The sequence below is a fragment of the Pan troglodytes genome, chromosome 2 (assembly GCF_028858775.2).
Source record: "Pan troglodytes isolate AG18354 chromosome 2, NHGRI_mPanTro3-v2.0_pri, whole genome shotgun sequence".
Lineage (NCBI taxonomy): Eukaryota > Metazoa > Chordata > Mammalia > Primates > Hominidae > Pan > Pan troglodytes.
The window spans coordinates 80,171,467-80,189,818 of record NC_086015.1 but is presented as its reverse complement, the minus strand read 5'-3'; the positions used below and the strand labels follow the sequence as shown (position 1 = coordinate 80,189,818).

The 18,352-nt window shown below is 34.9% G+C and overlaps 1 protein-coding gene and 1 long non-coding RNA gene across 9 annotated transcripts in view; one reads left to right on the top strand and one right to left on the bottom strand.

Moving 5' to 3' along the window:
* Window positions 1-515, bottom strand: part of ROBO2 (roundabout guidance receptor 2) — a 1,748,072-nt gene extending 1,747,557 nt beyond the window's left edge. For all 8 annotated transcript variants that reach the window (XM_063806020.1, XM_063806025.1, XM_063806033.1 and 5 more), the window contains exon 1: window positions 205-515. The gene's annotated coding sequence lies outside the window, so the exon portion shown is untranslated. The remainder of the gene's footprint in view (window positions 1-204) is intronic.
* A 3,986-nt stretch (window positions 516-4,501) lies between these two features.
* The window catches only part of LOC107970487 (uncharacterized), a 52,914-nt gene continuing 39,063 nt past the window's right edge, over window positions 4,502-18,352 (top strand). The window contains exon 1 of the long non-coding RNA XR_001713075.4: window positions 4,502-4,595. This is a non-coding gene — a long non-coding RNA (uncharacterized LOC107970487). The remainder of the gene's footprint in view (window positions 4,596-18,352) is intronic.

Here is an 18,352-nt window from a genome sequence, read left to right as displayed (position 1 = left end):
TTCCATCCGAATGCCCCCACGCTGGCCGTGAGGATCGCAACCACCCACCGCCCCTCCGCCCCCTCCCAGCCTGTGCAGCCACCGCCAAGACCTTCCGTGAATTTGGGAAATATAAAGGCAGCAGCGCTTGGGGGAGCTGAGCAGCCTCGCCAATGCCACGTCTCTGGTTCGAGACCCCTCGGTTCACCTCTTTGCCGAACTCACCTGGAGTCAGGTTTAGACGGCAGCCTCCACCCAGGGGGACAGGGAAGCAGCCCTGGGAAGCTCCGCAGCGTCCGTGTGAATAACGAGGGCAGCGCAGCGGAACAGCTCCCCCCAGACCTGCTGCTCCCGCTGCTCCCCGGTTTTTCCCACTCTCTGTCTGGGAGCCGTCCTTCCTTTTCTTTCCTCTCCCTCCCCTGCCTGCAGCTACCGCGCTCCCTCCTCCGGGTGGTGGCGCAGCGCTGTCCTTCCGCCTCCCTCCTCCAGCGCGCGAGCTGCCCGTGCTACTAATGAGCAGGCTCGAGGCTCCTCCCGGTCTGGGGTGCGCACAAGCCCCACGCCAGAAACGAGTTCGCAGGAGCAGAGCTGTGGATATGCCTTGTGCGGCCACTGGAGACAGGAACTGGAGGAGGCATCCAGCATCTCACACTTTCTAGCCACTCAGCTTAACTAAGCCATAACCCCAGACTCCTTCCTAAATATCTCCAGTAATTTACAAGTGCTGAAAAGTAAATGAGGGGTTTGAGCACATATCTGTGTTAACAGTATTGTCTGTATAGAGATGCTAATTTGGCTAGATTCTAGGGATGAAATGTTCAAGGAATGGTATATGATTCTCTCTGGTTGTTATTTTGACATATTTTGACTATACTTTCAGGTCTGTAACATAAACCAGCAATCTTCTAATCATGACAACACAGATTGCTAATCGAAGGCAACTGATACTTATTGAATACCAGGCTCTGTTTAATAGTCTCTTTTTCCCCAGCTAATCTTTACTACAATTCTGTGAGCACTACTAGCATCCCTATTCTATATTTTAAGAATATGAGACTGACTTTTAAAACAAGACGGTCTTAAAACAAGACTAAGTAACATGTTCCAGCTCGCAGAGATTCTAAGTTTCTGAGCCTGAATAATAACTGAAATCTGTAGCTCTCACAACCCATACCCTGTGTATAATGTGTTGCAGCATCTTGGATGGTACTGTGTAATTGAACCAACAAAGATAACAGGACTATCGGCAAATACACACCACGAGACTAATGAATACCTAGAATCCTAGTGAGACTTGTAAATAGTCAAGCACCCTAAGTAACAATAGCTCAAGTTCATGCTAAACATGGTGATTACTTATAAAAGAACAGCAACCAGTATGAGTTTAGACAGATAAATAATGTTCAAAATGTTCAGAATCAATGTCCAGCCACATATGAGTTGAATTCCCCACTCTAAAAAAGAGGCCAGATGTGATGTATTCTAAGAAGTCTACAATGGGCATGGTCTTTTTGCAACCAAAGAAGGCCTTGTAAACACTTGTTTCCCATTAAGAATATGCAATAGCTAATTAATATTAAATTTGAAAATCAATGATAATTTATTTCAACTAACCTTACATGAAAAAATCATTACTCGTTCAAGCTTTTAGAATTAGATTAAATAGCATTGAGTATCAAATTTACTTCAACCCATAGAAATAATAGACAGTTAATTAATAAAGTAAGTAATTTAATTAACTTTACTTTTGTGTCATGATGTATTTTTCCTTAGGAAAAGGATAAGAATTTTTTCCCATGGTATCAACTACTAGAATATGACTTTTATATTTCTCTTCATGAAGATTAATTCATAAAATAAGTACAGATATATTTATTGTCAACAAATCTATCCAGATCATTCATTCTCCACTCAAGAAATTATTCTAGGCAAGCTTTATTTCTCCATATGTACAAGGCAATTCAGAGGTCAAAAATTTTAAAACACTTAAATTAATATCAATCATTAACTAATTAAGAGTAGATTTTATTTATAAACAACTTTAAAAGACTATGAACAAGGTATAACAAACTTCTACTTTATAAATACTACTACTTCTATTGAACACAAAGATATATAATTATAGTTTTCTCCCTATTAAAAATATTTATTGATTCTGGCATAATAATGTCATACTCATCCCTCAATAATCAGTATACATGTAACCAGAAATCTTTTTTATTCACCTCGCCAATGTAAGGATTTCTGTGTTTTGCGTGTTAACACTCTATTTATTCTGTGTTTCTAGTGCTTATCCTCAAAATTTTTATAGTTCTGGTCACTTATGAATTCTACCAATCAGCACTGTATAAATAATGAAAGATATAAAATGTGTTAAATAAATGGATGTAAGGTTTATGCTAAATTTTTCACATACTAAGTACTTCAAAATCCTTATTATTTTTCCTTAAGCTTTTATGTGCATATATTTTATCTCTCCAACTAAAGAATAAGCTTCTAAATAAGAATAGTTTTGTCTATAAATTTTACGCATTTTAACACATTATTAATCTAAAACCTTGGACTAGAGTTTGGAATTCTTTTATGTATTCATTTATTGATTCAAAAAATAGGTTTCCATGCCATTTTTTCTAAACCTTGTGCAAGATGTAGGGTATACAATGATGTCCAAACTTGATAGAGTCCTTGCCCTCATGGAGTTTAAAGTGCAGTAATGTAGAGTAATTTTAAAATCTATTTATTATTATTTAAAGCAATAAACGAATACATTCTTGCCGAAAATAAATGAAAAGTCTGTCTGTACTCCTTGGCCAAGGCCAAAACATGAAAGCAAAAGAGCTGCCTGCCTGAAAACACTACAAGCAACTCTCAAGAGGGTTTCTCTGTTGAAACAGTACGTCTCATTATGGAAATAATGAGAAAAATTAGTAACTGTGCAAATGACAGCACACATGCATCTTTGTGGTTTCTGACCTTTTAGCATCATCAAAGCAAGACCACAAACCTTTCAACACCATGCGTGGTATTAATCTTGCACAGAATATAATGTTTTCACATATTTTATTCTGATTTCCTATAAAGTAATTTCAATTTTTAGCTAAAGCTAATGGATTTTTCTAGTGAAAATATTGTGTACTGAATGACTTTCCAGTGAGATCCACGTACCATGCGCCATTTTCATGCTCATGCTCATTTCTCTGAAGTCTGTTTGCCTTTAATTCACCATGATAAAATTCCTTGTGTACTTTTATTGGCAACCATTGCATAGTGACACTTGCATCCAAATGTAATTCAATTTGAGCTTGGCAGTGTTTGCTTTTTTATCAGAAAAGGAAAGTTAGAGGGAACAAGGGGCAAAGACATGTGTAAGAATATCTGAGGGGCCATCACAGCAGCATCACAAATTCAAGATTTGTTTGAAACATTAGGCAAGGGACTGACAGCCATGCCCTGGGATAGCTGAAACACTTCACAACCTGCTCATGTTTATGACCAAAATCATCACCTAAAATGAATTCAATGTGTAAATATCATAATATTGTTTGAGTATAAGTAATCATGAAGCAGCGTTAGGGAAGGGAGTATAATCTAGTAAGAAATTGGAACAAAAAAATGTTAGACAAAATTCAAGAAGATTTAAAAGAAGAAAATTATCCTGTCTGTTCTGAACAGAATTGAAAAAGCACATCAATCATAGCTCTATACATTGACCATAGACTTAAAGCATAACATAAAAATAAAGAAGGCAGATAACTCAGGAAAACATTTCTATTAAATCTACTCCGTAAAGTTTTCCCATACTTTTATTTTACTAACAGGAGCATACATTTAAATCTCACAAAATCAAATATATTTTGCTGATTCAATTTGTAGCAGATAGAGGAGCATGTCCCAGTGCTATGACAGTGAGTTGTCACTATAACATACCACTGTTTTACATCTTACCTACAGGCTAAAATGTTTACCCCTAGAGTTGTGACTTTGTATATGGCAGGAGATTGCTACTAAAAGCAAATATATTTGGCTGAAGGGTAGATAACTCTTTAAGCCATTATATCATTCACTAAAATTTAGCAGGCATTTACATATTTACCTACTTAGTTCATATGACAAATATGTTTGAGAGTCTGCCATATACAAAAAAGAAAAAGATGGAACCTTACAAATTTAGAGATTACTTAAAGAAATGGAACTGAAGGGTTAACTGTGATGGCAAAAATGAAGAGAGCAAAACCAGAGGGTACTTCAAGGAGAACAGGCATGAGAGAGGCATTATAATTTGGAGGGTGCTATGATTTGAACCTATGTGCCCATCCAAAGTTTGTATGTTGAAACTAAAATCCCAGGATAATGATATTAAGAGATGGGAATTTTGGTTAAGTGATTAAGTGAAGAAGGATCCACCCTCATGAATGAGATAAATGTCCTTATAAAAGACGCTTTAGAGGAGTGCCTGGCTCCTCAGTCTCTTCTACCATGTCCTTACGTTGTACATTTTTGCCCACTTTTGTCACGTGAAAATGAAGCAAGAAGGTGCCACCTCGGGAGAAGAGAGCAGTCTGGACCAACCGCCAAATCTCCGCTGCCTTGATTTCGGACTTCTCAGCCCCAGAACTGTGAGAAATACATTTATGTTTTTTATAAGTTACTCAATCTGTGGCATTTTGTTACAGCAGCAGACAGACGAAAACAGAGGGTAAACAGCCTGGTGAGAGTGGATATTTTAGAAACTTGAGATGATTTAATGTCGCTGATTCTCCATTTTCTCATATGTAAAATGAAGGAAAGAAAGCTGATTACTTCATAGTTCGTTGTGCAAATTAAATTAACTAAACTATGTAAATAAAGCAAGCAATATAGTTCCTTTTATCTAGTATATACTGTTTAAGTGTTGTTATTATTACATGAGGAAGCCAAGAACTTCCCCAAACAGAAGGATGCGGCAACCAAAACCAAGATATAAGAAAGGACCAAAGTTCACTGTGACAATTTGGTGAAGTGCTGGTTAGGGAAGATAGCATAGTGTTACGTATAGATATTATTTTAGGATAATTTTACTCTCCCCAAACTCCTCTAACACTTTCCCTAGGTCTTTCATTGCACTTCTTAGTTTGTCTCTTTAATTACAGTTATTTATATAAATCTTTTAGCTTCCTACAAAAATAAGCTTGTAGTGAGACAGATTCTTAAGGATCTATGTCAAAGCAATTTTTCTATTTCCTGCAGCAAGCAACCCAGTAGTAATCACCCAGAATTTGTTAAAGGAATAAACATAGGAAGATTAATTTCAATTTTTTTCTTTGCTAATTTTTAATCAGAATTATACCATTGTTAGGGAGGGAGAAATTATAAATTGTGAGGACATGAGTATTAATATTTAAATCTGTTATTCTGCTTTATTTTAGAGTTTGCCATGTTTTGTGATTAAAAAAAAGAAACAGGATATTCTATATAGCTGTTACAAAACGTGTGGTCTGTTGGTGAACTAGCAGCACCAGCATTACCAAGAGTTTCTTAGTTTGCAGGACTATTGAGTCAGAATTCGTGCTCTGACAAAACTCCAGGTGATTCACGCTATGCATTTAAGTTGGAGAAGCACCGTTTTATAGTTCTCCTTATGTCCTAAACGCATTGTCAGTGAAAGAAAATACTATACGTATGATAATAATAATGGTGATATTAACAAAAATGTAACTATTAGTAATTTTATATGCTCTCCCAGATACTAAGTCCTTTATTTAATACTTGTGATAATTCTGCGAAGTTGCAATTGATATCACCTACTAAACTGATACTCAGAAATCTGAAGTAATTCTCCAAGGTCACAAAGCTAGTGAATCACAAACAAGATTTTTAAACTCTTGCTGCTTCATTCCAAAGACTAAACTGTTTCTAACTCACGGTTAATACATTTGCTTCTACCTTCCATTTCCTGAATGTGGTTTCCTTTCTATTTCATTAACTTTATTTATTCATGACTGATTTTTAACCCTCTCTAATATTTTCAGGATACGGTGTACTATAGGTTAATAAGGACAATACCAAGTAATATCATGTTGAGAAAGCGTGCAGAAGTAGCATCAAAAAACAGAGACTTTTTCCAAAATGTTTACGGAAAATGTTCAACAAAAACAAGACTTTCTACTTAGAAATTCTACCCTGCATAACTCAAATGGAACATGATTATTAAAATGACAAAAAAGATTCCATAATTGCCTAAGAGCTAAGAATAAGAATTGCTATATAAAAAAGCATAAATATGCCATGTGAATGACATCTATAAGAATCATGGGAGTGCTATTTGGTATTTAGTATTTAGTTCCATTCTGCAGTATGATCAAAAAGAAGCGTCTGTATAATTCACTGTGCATTACAGCACAATAAATCACCTCATTAGGCTCAGATATATGTAAAGATTTACAGTCTGGGAAAGTCCACTAGATATTCTTAATCACTTCTTAGACTGTACTGTCCCCCATATTTCTCTTTTTCTATAGAAAGATTGCACATGGAAAGGCTTTATTTTAAATCTGGCAACGAATGGAATGTCTGTAAAGCAAGAAATAAATGGAAATTGACATTTTAAAAGTAAGATTGGCTTCTGAAGAGATATAACTGTGAACTTGGTCTTTTTGTTGGAGAGAAGTCTTCCCTAGCCTTACTGTACTATTTTTCCCAAAGCACTCTTTGTATTGTTCTCCTTTCATCTCTGGCTCCTATCACATGGCCCCTCCCTCATTCTATCTGGTGACTTCTGAGAAAAATGCTTAAATTCTCCAGAGAAGATTGAAAACAATGCTAAATATTCCTCAGAGAAGCAAAATTTTATGTTAACAGCTTATATTTTCACATGAAATTCTCTATCTCCTCTCTCTCTGTCTCATATATGTATGTGTGTGTGTGTGTGTATATATATACACAATATAATATACAGTAGATATGTATATATAGAGTATAATATACTATATATGTGTATATATAGTATAATATACAGTATATATGTATATATACAGTATGTGTGTGTGTGTGTGTGTGTGTGTGTATACACGCACTACCATTTACCTCCCAGGCTATACATCCTGAAATCTTAAAAGTAGAAAGCCCTCACAGGCCACAGTTGCTCATGCTTGTAATCCCAGCACTTCGGAAGGCCGAGGCTTGTGGATTACCTGAGGTCAGGAGTTCGAGACCAGCCTGACCAACATGGTGAAACCCCATCTCTACTAAAAATACAAAAAATTAGCTGGGCGTTGTGGTACGTGCCTGTAATCCCAGCTACTCAGGAGGCGGAGGCAGGAGAATCACTTGAACCCGGGAGTCGGTGGTTGTGTGAGCCCTGACCATGACATTGCACTCCAGCCTGGGCAACAAGAGCGAAACTCCATCTCAAAAAAAAAAGGTGGAAAGGTCTTAAAAGACTTTTGAAAATGAGATTTGTCAAATATTTCTTATTAGAGATGAAGAAAATAAGTGTGGACCCAGACGTAACCTGTCGGAGGTCACAGAGGTAGGGACCCACACGTAACCTGTCTGAGGTCACAGAGGTAGGGACCCACACGTAACCTGTCTGAGGTCACAGAGGTAGGGCCCACACGTAACCTGTCTGAGGTCACAGAGGTAGGGACCCACACGTAACCTGTCTGAGGTCACAGAGGTAGTCAGGCTGCAGCAGACTTATTGGTTTTCCTCTATGACATGCATTATTATTGTTTTTGATCATTTCAAGAGGTTTCTAGTCGATAATGGGACAAAATTTCTAATTTGGGAACCTAATTTTCTCTGCAAATCTTCTTTACATCTCTAGCTTATTAATACACCTCAGAAGTGTTACAGGATTTAATTAGCAGGATTTTGAAGAATATTTTGAGGTATGCTGGGAAAAATCACGTGAAGTATCAATTATTAGAAACTAAACAATCAATACTAGATATTGTAAAATTATATTTAAACTTCCATATGGCATAAATAAGTTATTTTAATGTACAAACAGTCATTGTACTTTGTAAACTTGCATATAAAATATTTGAAAAAATAACATTTCAATATATAAAATGTAAATGTACAAAGGTAAGGAACGGAAAAAAATAGGTGAAAATAATCAGGCTAAAAAAACAGTACAGTGTCATCCTCAGAAGACTATAAAATGATTCTCAACCTCAAGAAACAGAAGAACTTGAACATGGAAATTACCCTCTTCTAGCTATACTGATTATGGTACATAATTTTAAAAGGCTTTTAGAGAGAAGGGAAATGTTTTATTATGTATTCAGCAAAGTGTTATGGTGATGTTTCTTAACTATCAGCTATTTTTAAAATTCCCATAATCTTTCTATAGATGACAAAGTTACATAAATATGAAGGAAAAGAACAGGCCCTGCAAAGGTGATAATACGATTCTCTTTTCAATGATAACATATTTCTAAGCACGCATCTGCTAATCATATTGATGTGCATTTAGTGTTCTTTTACCTACACCTGTCAAAGTGGCTAAAGCAATCCTTCATAAGGAGATAATTTTTTTCTTGTAGGTGATTTTTTTCCACATAATACTCTAACATTTCCAATTCAGTTTTTCTCAAAAAAGTTTACATGATATACATATACAATTACTAAAACTGTGGCTGCATAAATAATTTAAATGGACTTTATTTCAAAGATAATGTTTACTTTGAAAGTTGTAAACCTTTGAATCAATTAATTAGAATTATCCTATATCTTTCTTTATAAATAACGTTTTTTGTCCCTACATATTTATGATTTGGAAATTTTCACCTGAAAAATTTCATTTTCATTTGGATGTCTTGTCTTTAGTATAAAATTCCATATTTCAATTTCAATATAATTTTTTGATTTTTACTTGAAATTATGATAAGAAAAGTGAAAAATAGAGATAAACTTTAAATACAATGTTATTTGTGCTTAACAATAAAATCAAGAAAATAAAATATCTAAAATAATTATAACTATTTAAATAAACAAAGTATCATATAATGGGCAAAATATTCTTCTGGCTAGTCAGATGATTTTGACAGGTTGTTTATGGGTTCTGAAGTTCAGTTTGCTCATCTCTAACATGAGGTTGAACTAGGTATGGCTTGTTTGGCTGAACTCTGTAAAGCTGGTCAAAAAAGTTGCATTTGGATTCTTCTTCCTGTTACTGTATGCAATAGAATGCTTCCTGTTTCTACCATAAGATTCAGAACACAGTCTCTGACCTTTCCGAATAATTTCCAAGTCTCCTTGTTCTCCTGAAGCCTTCTATAAATGGCTCCACCATGCACCCTGTTTGTCAACACCAAACTCGAAGTATACCTGATGTCATCCCTTCCTTTACCATCTTCCTACCTGTATCCAATCCGTAGCTCAACCATTTCAAACTTGAGAAATCTCTCTAATGCATCCATTCTGCTCATCCTCTATAATGAGCACTCTAGGTCAAACCACGGCCAAACCCATCAGTTTCAGTTCAATATTTTGATGGGTCCCTAATGTGTCTGCATATTTCCACTTCCCCCTTCCACCATCTGTTCTCTAGAAAGCAAAGAGAGTAATCACCAAAAAAAGAAAAAGAAAAAGAAAACAGGAAAGGAATTACATCAGGTCACTGCCCTAGATAAATCTTCCAGAAGCTTCCCAATACTTGTGCAAGAAAGCTCACACCCCATATTCTGACCCCCTAACTCTATATGTATGTATAACCTCATGTCATGCATCCCTCACTTACTATGCTCCAGCCACCATGGACTTCTGTTACTCATACACACTGAACATTCTCCTGTGAGAAGGCCTTGTCATGTGTTCTTTTGGTTGCCTGGAATTCTCTTGTCATCTTCTCCTCTTTCAGGCCTGAGCTTAATTTCCTCAAAGTGGCCTTTCTTGATCCCACCTTATCTCACTTCATCTTCAACCTCTTTTAAAAATCCTCAGTCTGATTTTTCTTCATAGCATTTATTATAATATGTCAATATCTTGTCTATTTATGTGATTACTAACTTATATTGAGGAGAGCATTTTGAATAATATCTCAGTAGGCCGAGTTTCTACTCCTTTGTCCTCATCCCTCAATTCCCAGCACTTGGCACAGGATCGAGTACAACAAACACTTACTGACTGGATAATGAACTGCATACAAGATAAAATCAAATAAACCTTGGGGAATTGCAGGCATGTTCTCTTACTCTTGTACTCTTAACGCTTAAAGTGAAAATATATTCATGTTATATAATAAAAATATGTCCAGCTATATTAGTACAAAAAGGGTTATTTTTTATTCCTTATCCCATGTTGGTTTGGGTTTTCCAATAACCTAAAATGCAAATTTATATGCTGAAAGTTTATTAAGAAATACCCTTGGGACTAAAAGGAAGCAATATTGGGCAGAGGAAGCTTAGCTGTGATGCAATCTCAACACATTCTTCAACCAAACTTATAGAGTTCTTCAGAGGTGTCTGAATTGGGCCATGGAGGGTGGGCTTCTGTACCTCACACATCAGTCAGTCACTGTGTAAGGCTTTCTTGTAAAGGAACATGACCACGGGAATTTCTACAACCAAAAAATTTCCCATAGAAGGCTGACAGCTAAGGGCTCTCTGCCACAGTTCTCCCACCAGCTAGGAAAATCAGTCCTTCATTCATAAAGGATGTACAAGACAATATATCACAGAGGCCGATGTAATCATGTTGCAATTATCTTCAAGTCATCATTGAAACAGAGTAGCTGTTTTCTTCTACCAGCCATATTAGCTCACACATATATTTAAGAACAATATAAAGTGATAGATAAAAATCTGGGGCGATAATGGGAAAACCTTGTTATGTTCCTGGGGTTGCTGTTAAATATTTAGGTAATAGATGTAATACATAGATATTATGTTTAGACCGTGGGCCCATCTAAAAATTAAAATGCTCAGATTAGCTGAATTTTAATCCAATGAAGTACTATTTTTAAGACTCTTGATGCAGACAGATCTATTTTGTCTGTAATTAGCTTAACTAAATTATCTCCTTTTTATTATTTTATTGTATTTGTAGCTATCAATCCATTATTAAAGGAGAAAATACAACTCTTGAGAATGTGGTGGTATTTCCTATTTACAGATTATCCTCCCCTGAGTGGCAGCAGAATGGACTAAAATATTCGCCAAATCAAGAAAACAACTTTACTAAGAAACAAGGAAATAAAATAATCTCATATAAACTCCAAAAATAATGACCAAAAACTATTCACTTGGACACATAAAAAAGCAAAGGTTGGATGTGGAAACCTTTGTTAGTGACCTCATGTTTCTCCCTAGATGTTTTTAACATTCTCTCTTAAACTTTCATACTTAATAAATTTCCTAAAATTTGTCAGAGCAATTGTTTATTACACTTCATTTCAGAATACTTGATGTCAAAAGACAAATGAAAAGATGTTGACAAAGCCTTAATATGAGAACAAAATATTCTATGCCAAGTGCAGTTGACATTTATATATTCCCAGATCATGGAAAAACATTGCTTAATAAAAATAAAAATCTGGAAGTCTATTATCCATGTACCCCTCTCCCTCAAAGTGTCCACGAGAAGATGACTTTATTTTGATAGAGCAAAATAACTCACAACAAATGTGTTAGGATGAAAGTACTGATGTTAATATTGTATTGGTAAATAGAATTAAGTCCCTTTTTAAAGAAAAATTATACTTAGAGGTATAAAACAGGATATAAGTTGACAGGCTCAATAATCTGTGGTCAAGCCTTCAGTATGTATTTACACCCAATTAAGGGGCAAAGAAGAGGTATATGTATAAGCTTTCTTCACTTTACAAATAATGATCATTCCTATGATGAAACTGAGAAATGTGCATTTAAACATATGATTGAAAAGTGTAAAACTATTAAAATTATATTTAAAATCCTATAATCTTTTAAAATTACTGGGAAATAGCAAAAAATATGACATAGGAATAAAACAATATGACAAATATGGAGTCAAATAAAATAGAAAGAAACTATTAAAAATGGGGGGAAAGCCTTCATATGTCAGAAATTGAAAAAACACCTATTACAACCAAAAATTGGGGGAAAACATGAAAAACAGATCATTAAAGTGTGTTATGAAAACACAAAAGCACACACAACACACAGCGAGTATATACTATAGACCCAGTAAGAGTGCCCAAAGCAGAAAGTAAATGATAGCAAAAAATATAACCTGGGGAAAGAACAAGAGAAGAAACTAGGAATTGAAATTGTAGTATCAGAGTTAGGAAATCTTAATATTGAAAGATATAATTTGTAATAAATATACAATATTTAGAAATCTTTATGTCCCAAATAAGATACTGTAGAAATACATAAAATCTGGACAAATTCAAGAACTACAAAGTGAAATAAGCATGACCATACAGAGAGACTTGAAATCGCCTCTGACAAAGTAAAAAGTCCCGTAAATAAAGTAGAAATGATCCTGTAATAATAACATCAGTAAGAATGACCAAGTAGCTATATAGTAAAATCTATACTTTATAGGATCTATATTTCCTAAGTATTCATAGCATAATTATGAAAATTACTGCTGTGTTAGGCCACAAAAACGTCAATAATTTCCTGAATAATTAAGAACATTTGTAGAACACACAGGATTGTGATGTATTCAGTAAGAGCACATTTCTGTTTGTGCCCACAAATTTACATAGGGAGGAGATGGCCACCCAGGCTCATGACCTGTTATGTCTTTATGGGTTACGGTTACTATAACTTAGCTGATGACATAGGCTATGATACTTGACCAAGGCCAAATGGGAGCAAAGGAAAATAAGGTGTCTTAGGGAACTGATTGTAGGAATTGGAAAAGAATAAATTTGTTCATGAATTCTCTGCCACAAAAGCTGGATGGAGAAGAAATGTTAGTTTGATATATGCAAAACAGCTGACACCACAATCCTTTCCAGTCCAACCATCCTACTGGCAGGGTGTGTACTGGGGAAATGAACGCCAAGTGAATTCAAAGAATTTGACTAAATGAACACTAAGTTCATCTGCAACATGGAGCCCTCTTAATTAAATGGAACCAGAGGACGGAAAATTTCTCTCTTCTAGACACCACTGTGGCACAGCAGAAACTCTGGATCATAGTACATAGAGTTACAAGACACAGTTGTTGTTTATGACTCAGGTTGGCCCATCTATTCTGCCTAAAATAGTCTTCAGAGGAGGTGACATCAAGACTTTTCTTGTGGCAATTATAGCAAGTTCTGAAATTTTGAATGATAAACTTATGTGGAAAAAAAATTTTAAACTGTGCTTATTACTGGGAAAATTAAATCTTATTTTTTTAATTACACAAGAAAATCATTAGTAATCAGTATTTTACATTTTATGAAAAGGCATTAGCAGAAACTAAAAAGTTAATTTTTATTGGAATTGAGAAGAAATGAAACCGAATACCTTAGTCATTAATCAAGAATAAATTGGGAGAGTCCAAAAGTGTTACTCTGACTTTTTAGTTCAATCACAGTGGCTTTGAATATTTACTTTCAATGAAGGCAAGCTAGTTCATGGATATAAAAGGAGTTTATTAAACAAATGTCACTTTAATTTGTTCCTGGAATATATTATGTGAGGATCTGGTGGCTGATTCATCCTGCTTATTATGTTTTATTCATCTAAAATTAAGATGAGTTTCATTTTATAGGGCACAAAAGGTTGGTAGTTGGGGGAACCGTAATGCGTAGCAGGTGGCAGGGAAAGCTAGTGAAGAATTAAGAATGAGTGTACCAAAGAGGCACTTAATGTTTAATGAAGCCAAAACGTTGATAATTATAAAAGGACTCAGTCATATTTAAAAATGTATATTTCACTTGAAAACATTTCCTCAATTAATTTATTATGACCTTTAAACTTTGGTTCCAGGTTAAATGATCAGCTCTCACCTGGGTACACTCAACATAACCTCTATACTTGATGAGTAAAATGCTCCCATTAAATATCATTCTCACTCTATAAACATCTTTCGATATACTTCTGTATTTATATAACTCTCCACCCATCAGCTCTTACGAATGTCTTATTCATCTTTCTATCTACAGTGTCTAAATAAAAATATGTAAAGAATGAATGATCTAAGCTAATATTTTCATTTATATTTCTCCCACCGTAAATATGCAAAGACTGTATATGCAAACAGTAACTCAAAAGTCTACAGTTCAGAGTTGTACTTTGTAACTTAATGTATTGTCACATAGAACTCAATTTTTAATTTGCTCATCAGTTTTGCCTCCTCACTGTTAGAATTCAGAATTTATTATTTTGTAAATAGCAAAGTGTGTCCTGGCTCTAACAACCTTGAAATTTTTGAACCATGTTGAGAGGTACCTGGAGCAGAAACAACTATTTAACAGCCATATATTATTTCAGTTTAGGAAGAGGTGGACACAAATTCAAATGTAAGAAATACATTCCTTGGTTTTATGAAAAGTGCAAAAATCAATCGTTTCTTTACATATATGTGAAGCAAATATGACCCGTTATCTTGAGAGAAACTAGAATATCCTGATCGCGGATACTTTAATCCAAAAATCCAGCTGTGAAGGAAATTCAAATTGCTGTTCAATTGTTTTAAAAGAGTTACGGTTCTATAGATATTGCAGCTTCTTTCGGGAAAGTGTGTTCTCGTGTGGTAGTAGATATGATGAACTGTGGGTGGTTCTCAAGCACTTGTAAAGTAGAATCATTAGTTAGAAATAAGGAATGAGGAGAAAGAGCACTGGAGACAAGACAAAGAGCATTGATCGTCCTTCTCAGGTAGAGACATTGTAAGAAAATGAACCCCAGCATGGCAAAGTTCCACCAGGCCTGGATGCTTGATGTACTAGACGTGGTCTCATTAAATGAGTACGATTTCACAGGTTTGTGGCCTTGCCAGCTGGGATATGGTTGCAGTGTGTAGAGTCAGATTTACCTTAAAGACAGATCATATTTTCTTCTTTAAATCATCTTAAGAAAAGACCGATCCCCAGAAAGGAGATGAGAATCAGGGAGGAAGGACTTTGACGAGCAGAAAAACAGGTTTTCAACTTTGTTTAGCCTCAAGTGGTAGTGCCCCAAGAATTTCAAACCCTTTAATTAATAAAGTTAATCTCAACCCTGCCAGATGAAGCAGTATTTTAATTCAGCATAGCAACTTCTTAGTAAACATCCACTCACTTCATTTAATGACTAAAATGGTCCTATTAAATACACTCTTACAGCAATATGTACCTGGATTCTAAGCTTTGTTCTCAACTAAGTTCAAATGATTGCTTAGTATCTGGGTCCCCAATTAGACTGTAGATACTTTTCAAAGAAAAAACTAAAACCAGAAATACTTTTTAAAAATAACTGTAGCTACTTAATTAATGTGTTAATCTCTGTTAGTTTGTTTGATGGATTATATTTGCAAGTAGTACTTGTAATTAGCAAAAGGTCTTCAGAAGACATCTGTTAACTGCATATTTCTGTAACAGAATTGTGTCTTTTAAGAATTTTCCTCTACAGTCCAAATGTTTTTTAATAATGTTTTGCCCATATCTTTACAGAAAAATTTCACTCTATGAAATCTTATAAAGCTAAGCTAATCCATTATGAAATGAAATCACTATGAGATTGGGTCATGATAAATCTGAGATGAAGGGGTAGGTTTCTGTCAGTTAAGTGCTTAACCTTTCTAGCCTCCATGACTCCCTGGAGCTATTTTTCACTTAAAAGCATCATTAACCTAATAATTAAGCAATGATAATATAAGATGTATTGAACTACTTGTAGAGGCTTACAACCTTTTGTCTTTACTTATCTGATTTTTAGTATTATAGAAACATCGACAAAAAAGTCTTCAACAAACATGTTAATATCATTTCTTTAAAGATGGCAATATTTTAATGATGATGATATTAATAAGAGACATTACTACAAACCGCATTTTAACTTCCAAAACATTAAAAATGTTTCCTGTGTTTTACCATTGTTAACCTTGTAGCACTTCCATGAGATTTGGAAGACCCTATTCTTGCTGTGCAGTAACTTCAAGTTCACTTAGAAGAAATGGCTCAATAATGCTGATTCATTCTGCATCTCCATTCTATACTTTCTAGTTTAAGACATTATCAAAAAGTATTAAGTATTCACTTAAATAAAATATTTTACTGGTTTGAAGTAATGCAAGGAATAAATATCTGTCACTCTCATCTTACAATAAATAGAGGAGGACAAAGCAAATATGATCATGAAAGATTATTGCATGCTTTTTGAAAGTATCAAGCAATCTGCTAGAACATTCCTCAAAGAACTCTAAGGTTAACATGAACTGGTTAAGTCATTCATTCATGCATTCATCTTTTCAAGAAGTATGTTTAAGTATCCACTAAAAAGAGTCAGACATCAGACTAATTAAAATATGAACTCAGCAACTGCCCCTTCTTTCAGATTATGTTATGCAAAAGTGCTTTTTCATTGAAATGAAGGGATGTTAATTTGAATCATGTTTGACAATATCTAGAATATTGAGCTTGAGAAACATTAAAATAACCACTTAGGAAGACCGTTTCTTTTTTTAGTTTTTATAAACCTGACTAGAAAAACTCAATAACATTTTAAAAATAGACTTCAGACATGAGTAATTGCAACCTTGCCACTTAAAAGTAGAATGCTCTCAGGAAAGTTGCTTAACTTCTTTGAAGTTGAATTTTCCATGTGTAAGCAGATTAAAAATACCTGTCTCTTAGGTTGTGGTAAAGTTTAAATGAAGTATATGTACGATTCTAAATACACAGATTTACTATATAAAACTACCTTGATAATTAGTTTTTTGTTTCCTGGTTATCTATGCATGTATATTAGCCACCTTAAAATTTGTGGCATAAAATAGCAAATATTTTAGGATGCTCATAGTTCTGAGGGTCAGGAGTGTAGATGGGATACAGAGAGGAAGGTAATCTGCCCACAAACTCTGGGGCCTCAGTTGGGAAGACCTAAGTAGGTGGAATTGTCTAGAGTTGTCTTCATTAACTTGCCTGGACCCTAGGCTGGAATCACTCAAAGGCTAGAACTATAAACAGGAACACCTATATGTGTTCTCTTTGTGTGGCTTGGGCTTCCTACAGCATGACAGTTGTGTCCCAGTAGCACACACCCAAGACAAACCACTCCGGGAGCAAACATTCCAGGGTAACCAGTTGGAAGCTGCATGGCCTTTTATGACTTAGCCTCAGATGACAGGCTGTGTCACTTTCTTCTCAGCCAGCTCAAGTCTGCTGAGATTTCCATGGGAAGGCAACATAGACCATTGATAAAAGGAAAAAAGTTCTAAAAAATTTGTGGAGGCTATTTTATAAAAACCACCACAGTTCCCATTCTCCACCATAAATTAAACATGCTGACTGTTGGCAGTACTTGCTGAACTAGGGAGTATTCTGCAACTATGTGAGGACACCTTCATTGTAAGAAGTTGGATCAAGATATCCTAGGTAATGTGATTCTTGATTTTGAGCTAGTTAGGAGTGATTTCAAGCTGCTTTAAAAGGGAAGTCGTTTGCTCTTTAGATGGAGATGTTTTGCATTTTATTTTCAGTGCGTTTTTTCCATTGGAATTTTAGGTAGTAAAAATTAATTTTGTTTATATTACGTGACTGTACATGGGGTCTTTCTTAGCATCCACCACATGTACTTCTATAAATAATTTGTAAGAAACTAAGTACTGCTCTGTGAATGTCACTATCAATTTCTTTAATGTTCACCATGTTAGGATGCCAAATATTGTGCTACAACATAAAAACACATTTTCAAATCTTAACAATTCAGTTAGCACAATAAAATTATGCATTCCATGTAACACATGTCAACTTTTTTATTTCTTAAGAAAAAAATATGAAACTTTCATATTTAAAAATATTTACCTAAAGTATCATTGAATAAAACCCTTGCTATACATTTTTAAGTATAATTTGAAAATTACTTATATCAATCTCATCATCTTTTAATTATTTTATGCTTGTATCATGGCGAACTAGTTGACCTCCTTCTGAAAGGCACATTTGGTGTGGTTGGCTAGTTCTGTCCTACACTCCAGTGATAGGAAAAGGCTCGAATGATGAGCATATGGTGCAAGTGTCACCAACTGCTGAAGAGAATTTTTGGATGTCTTAGACTTTTCTACTTGGAATGTAAAGCTGCTACTACATGATACAAAGTAGTAGCTAAATAATCCCTTTCTTTTCATTATTTTACTCTTGCTCCTTTTCTTCACCTCCCTTTATCTGTTTTGTGCTGTTTGGATTTGTTTTGATTCTATCTGAAATAGTGGTAAACAGCTGTCATCTTTTTCAAGGACTGTCACTTTCTGACAATTTGGTAATACA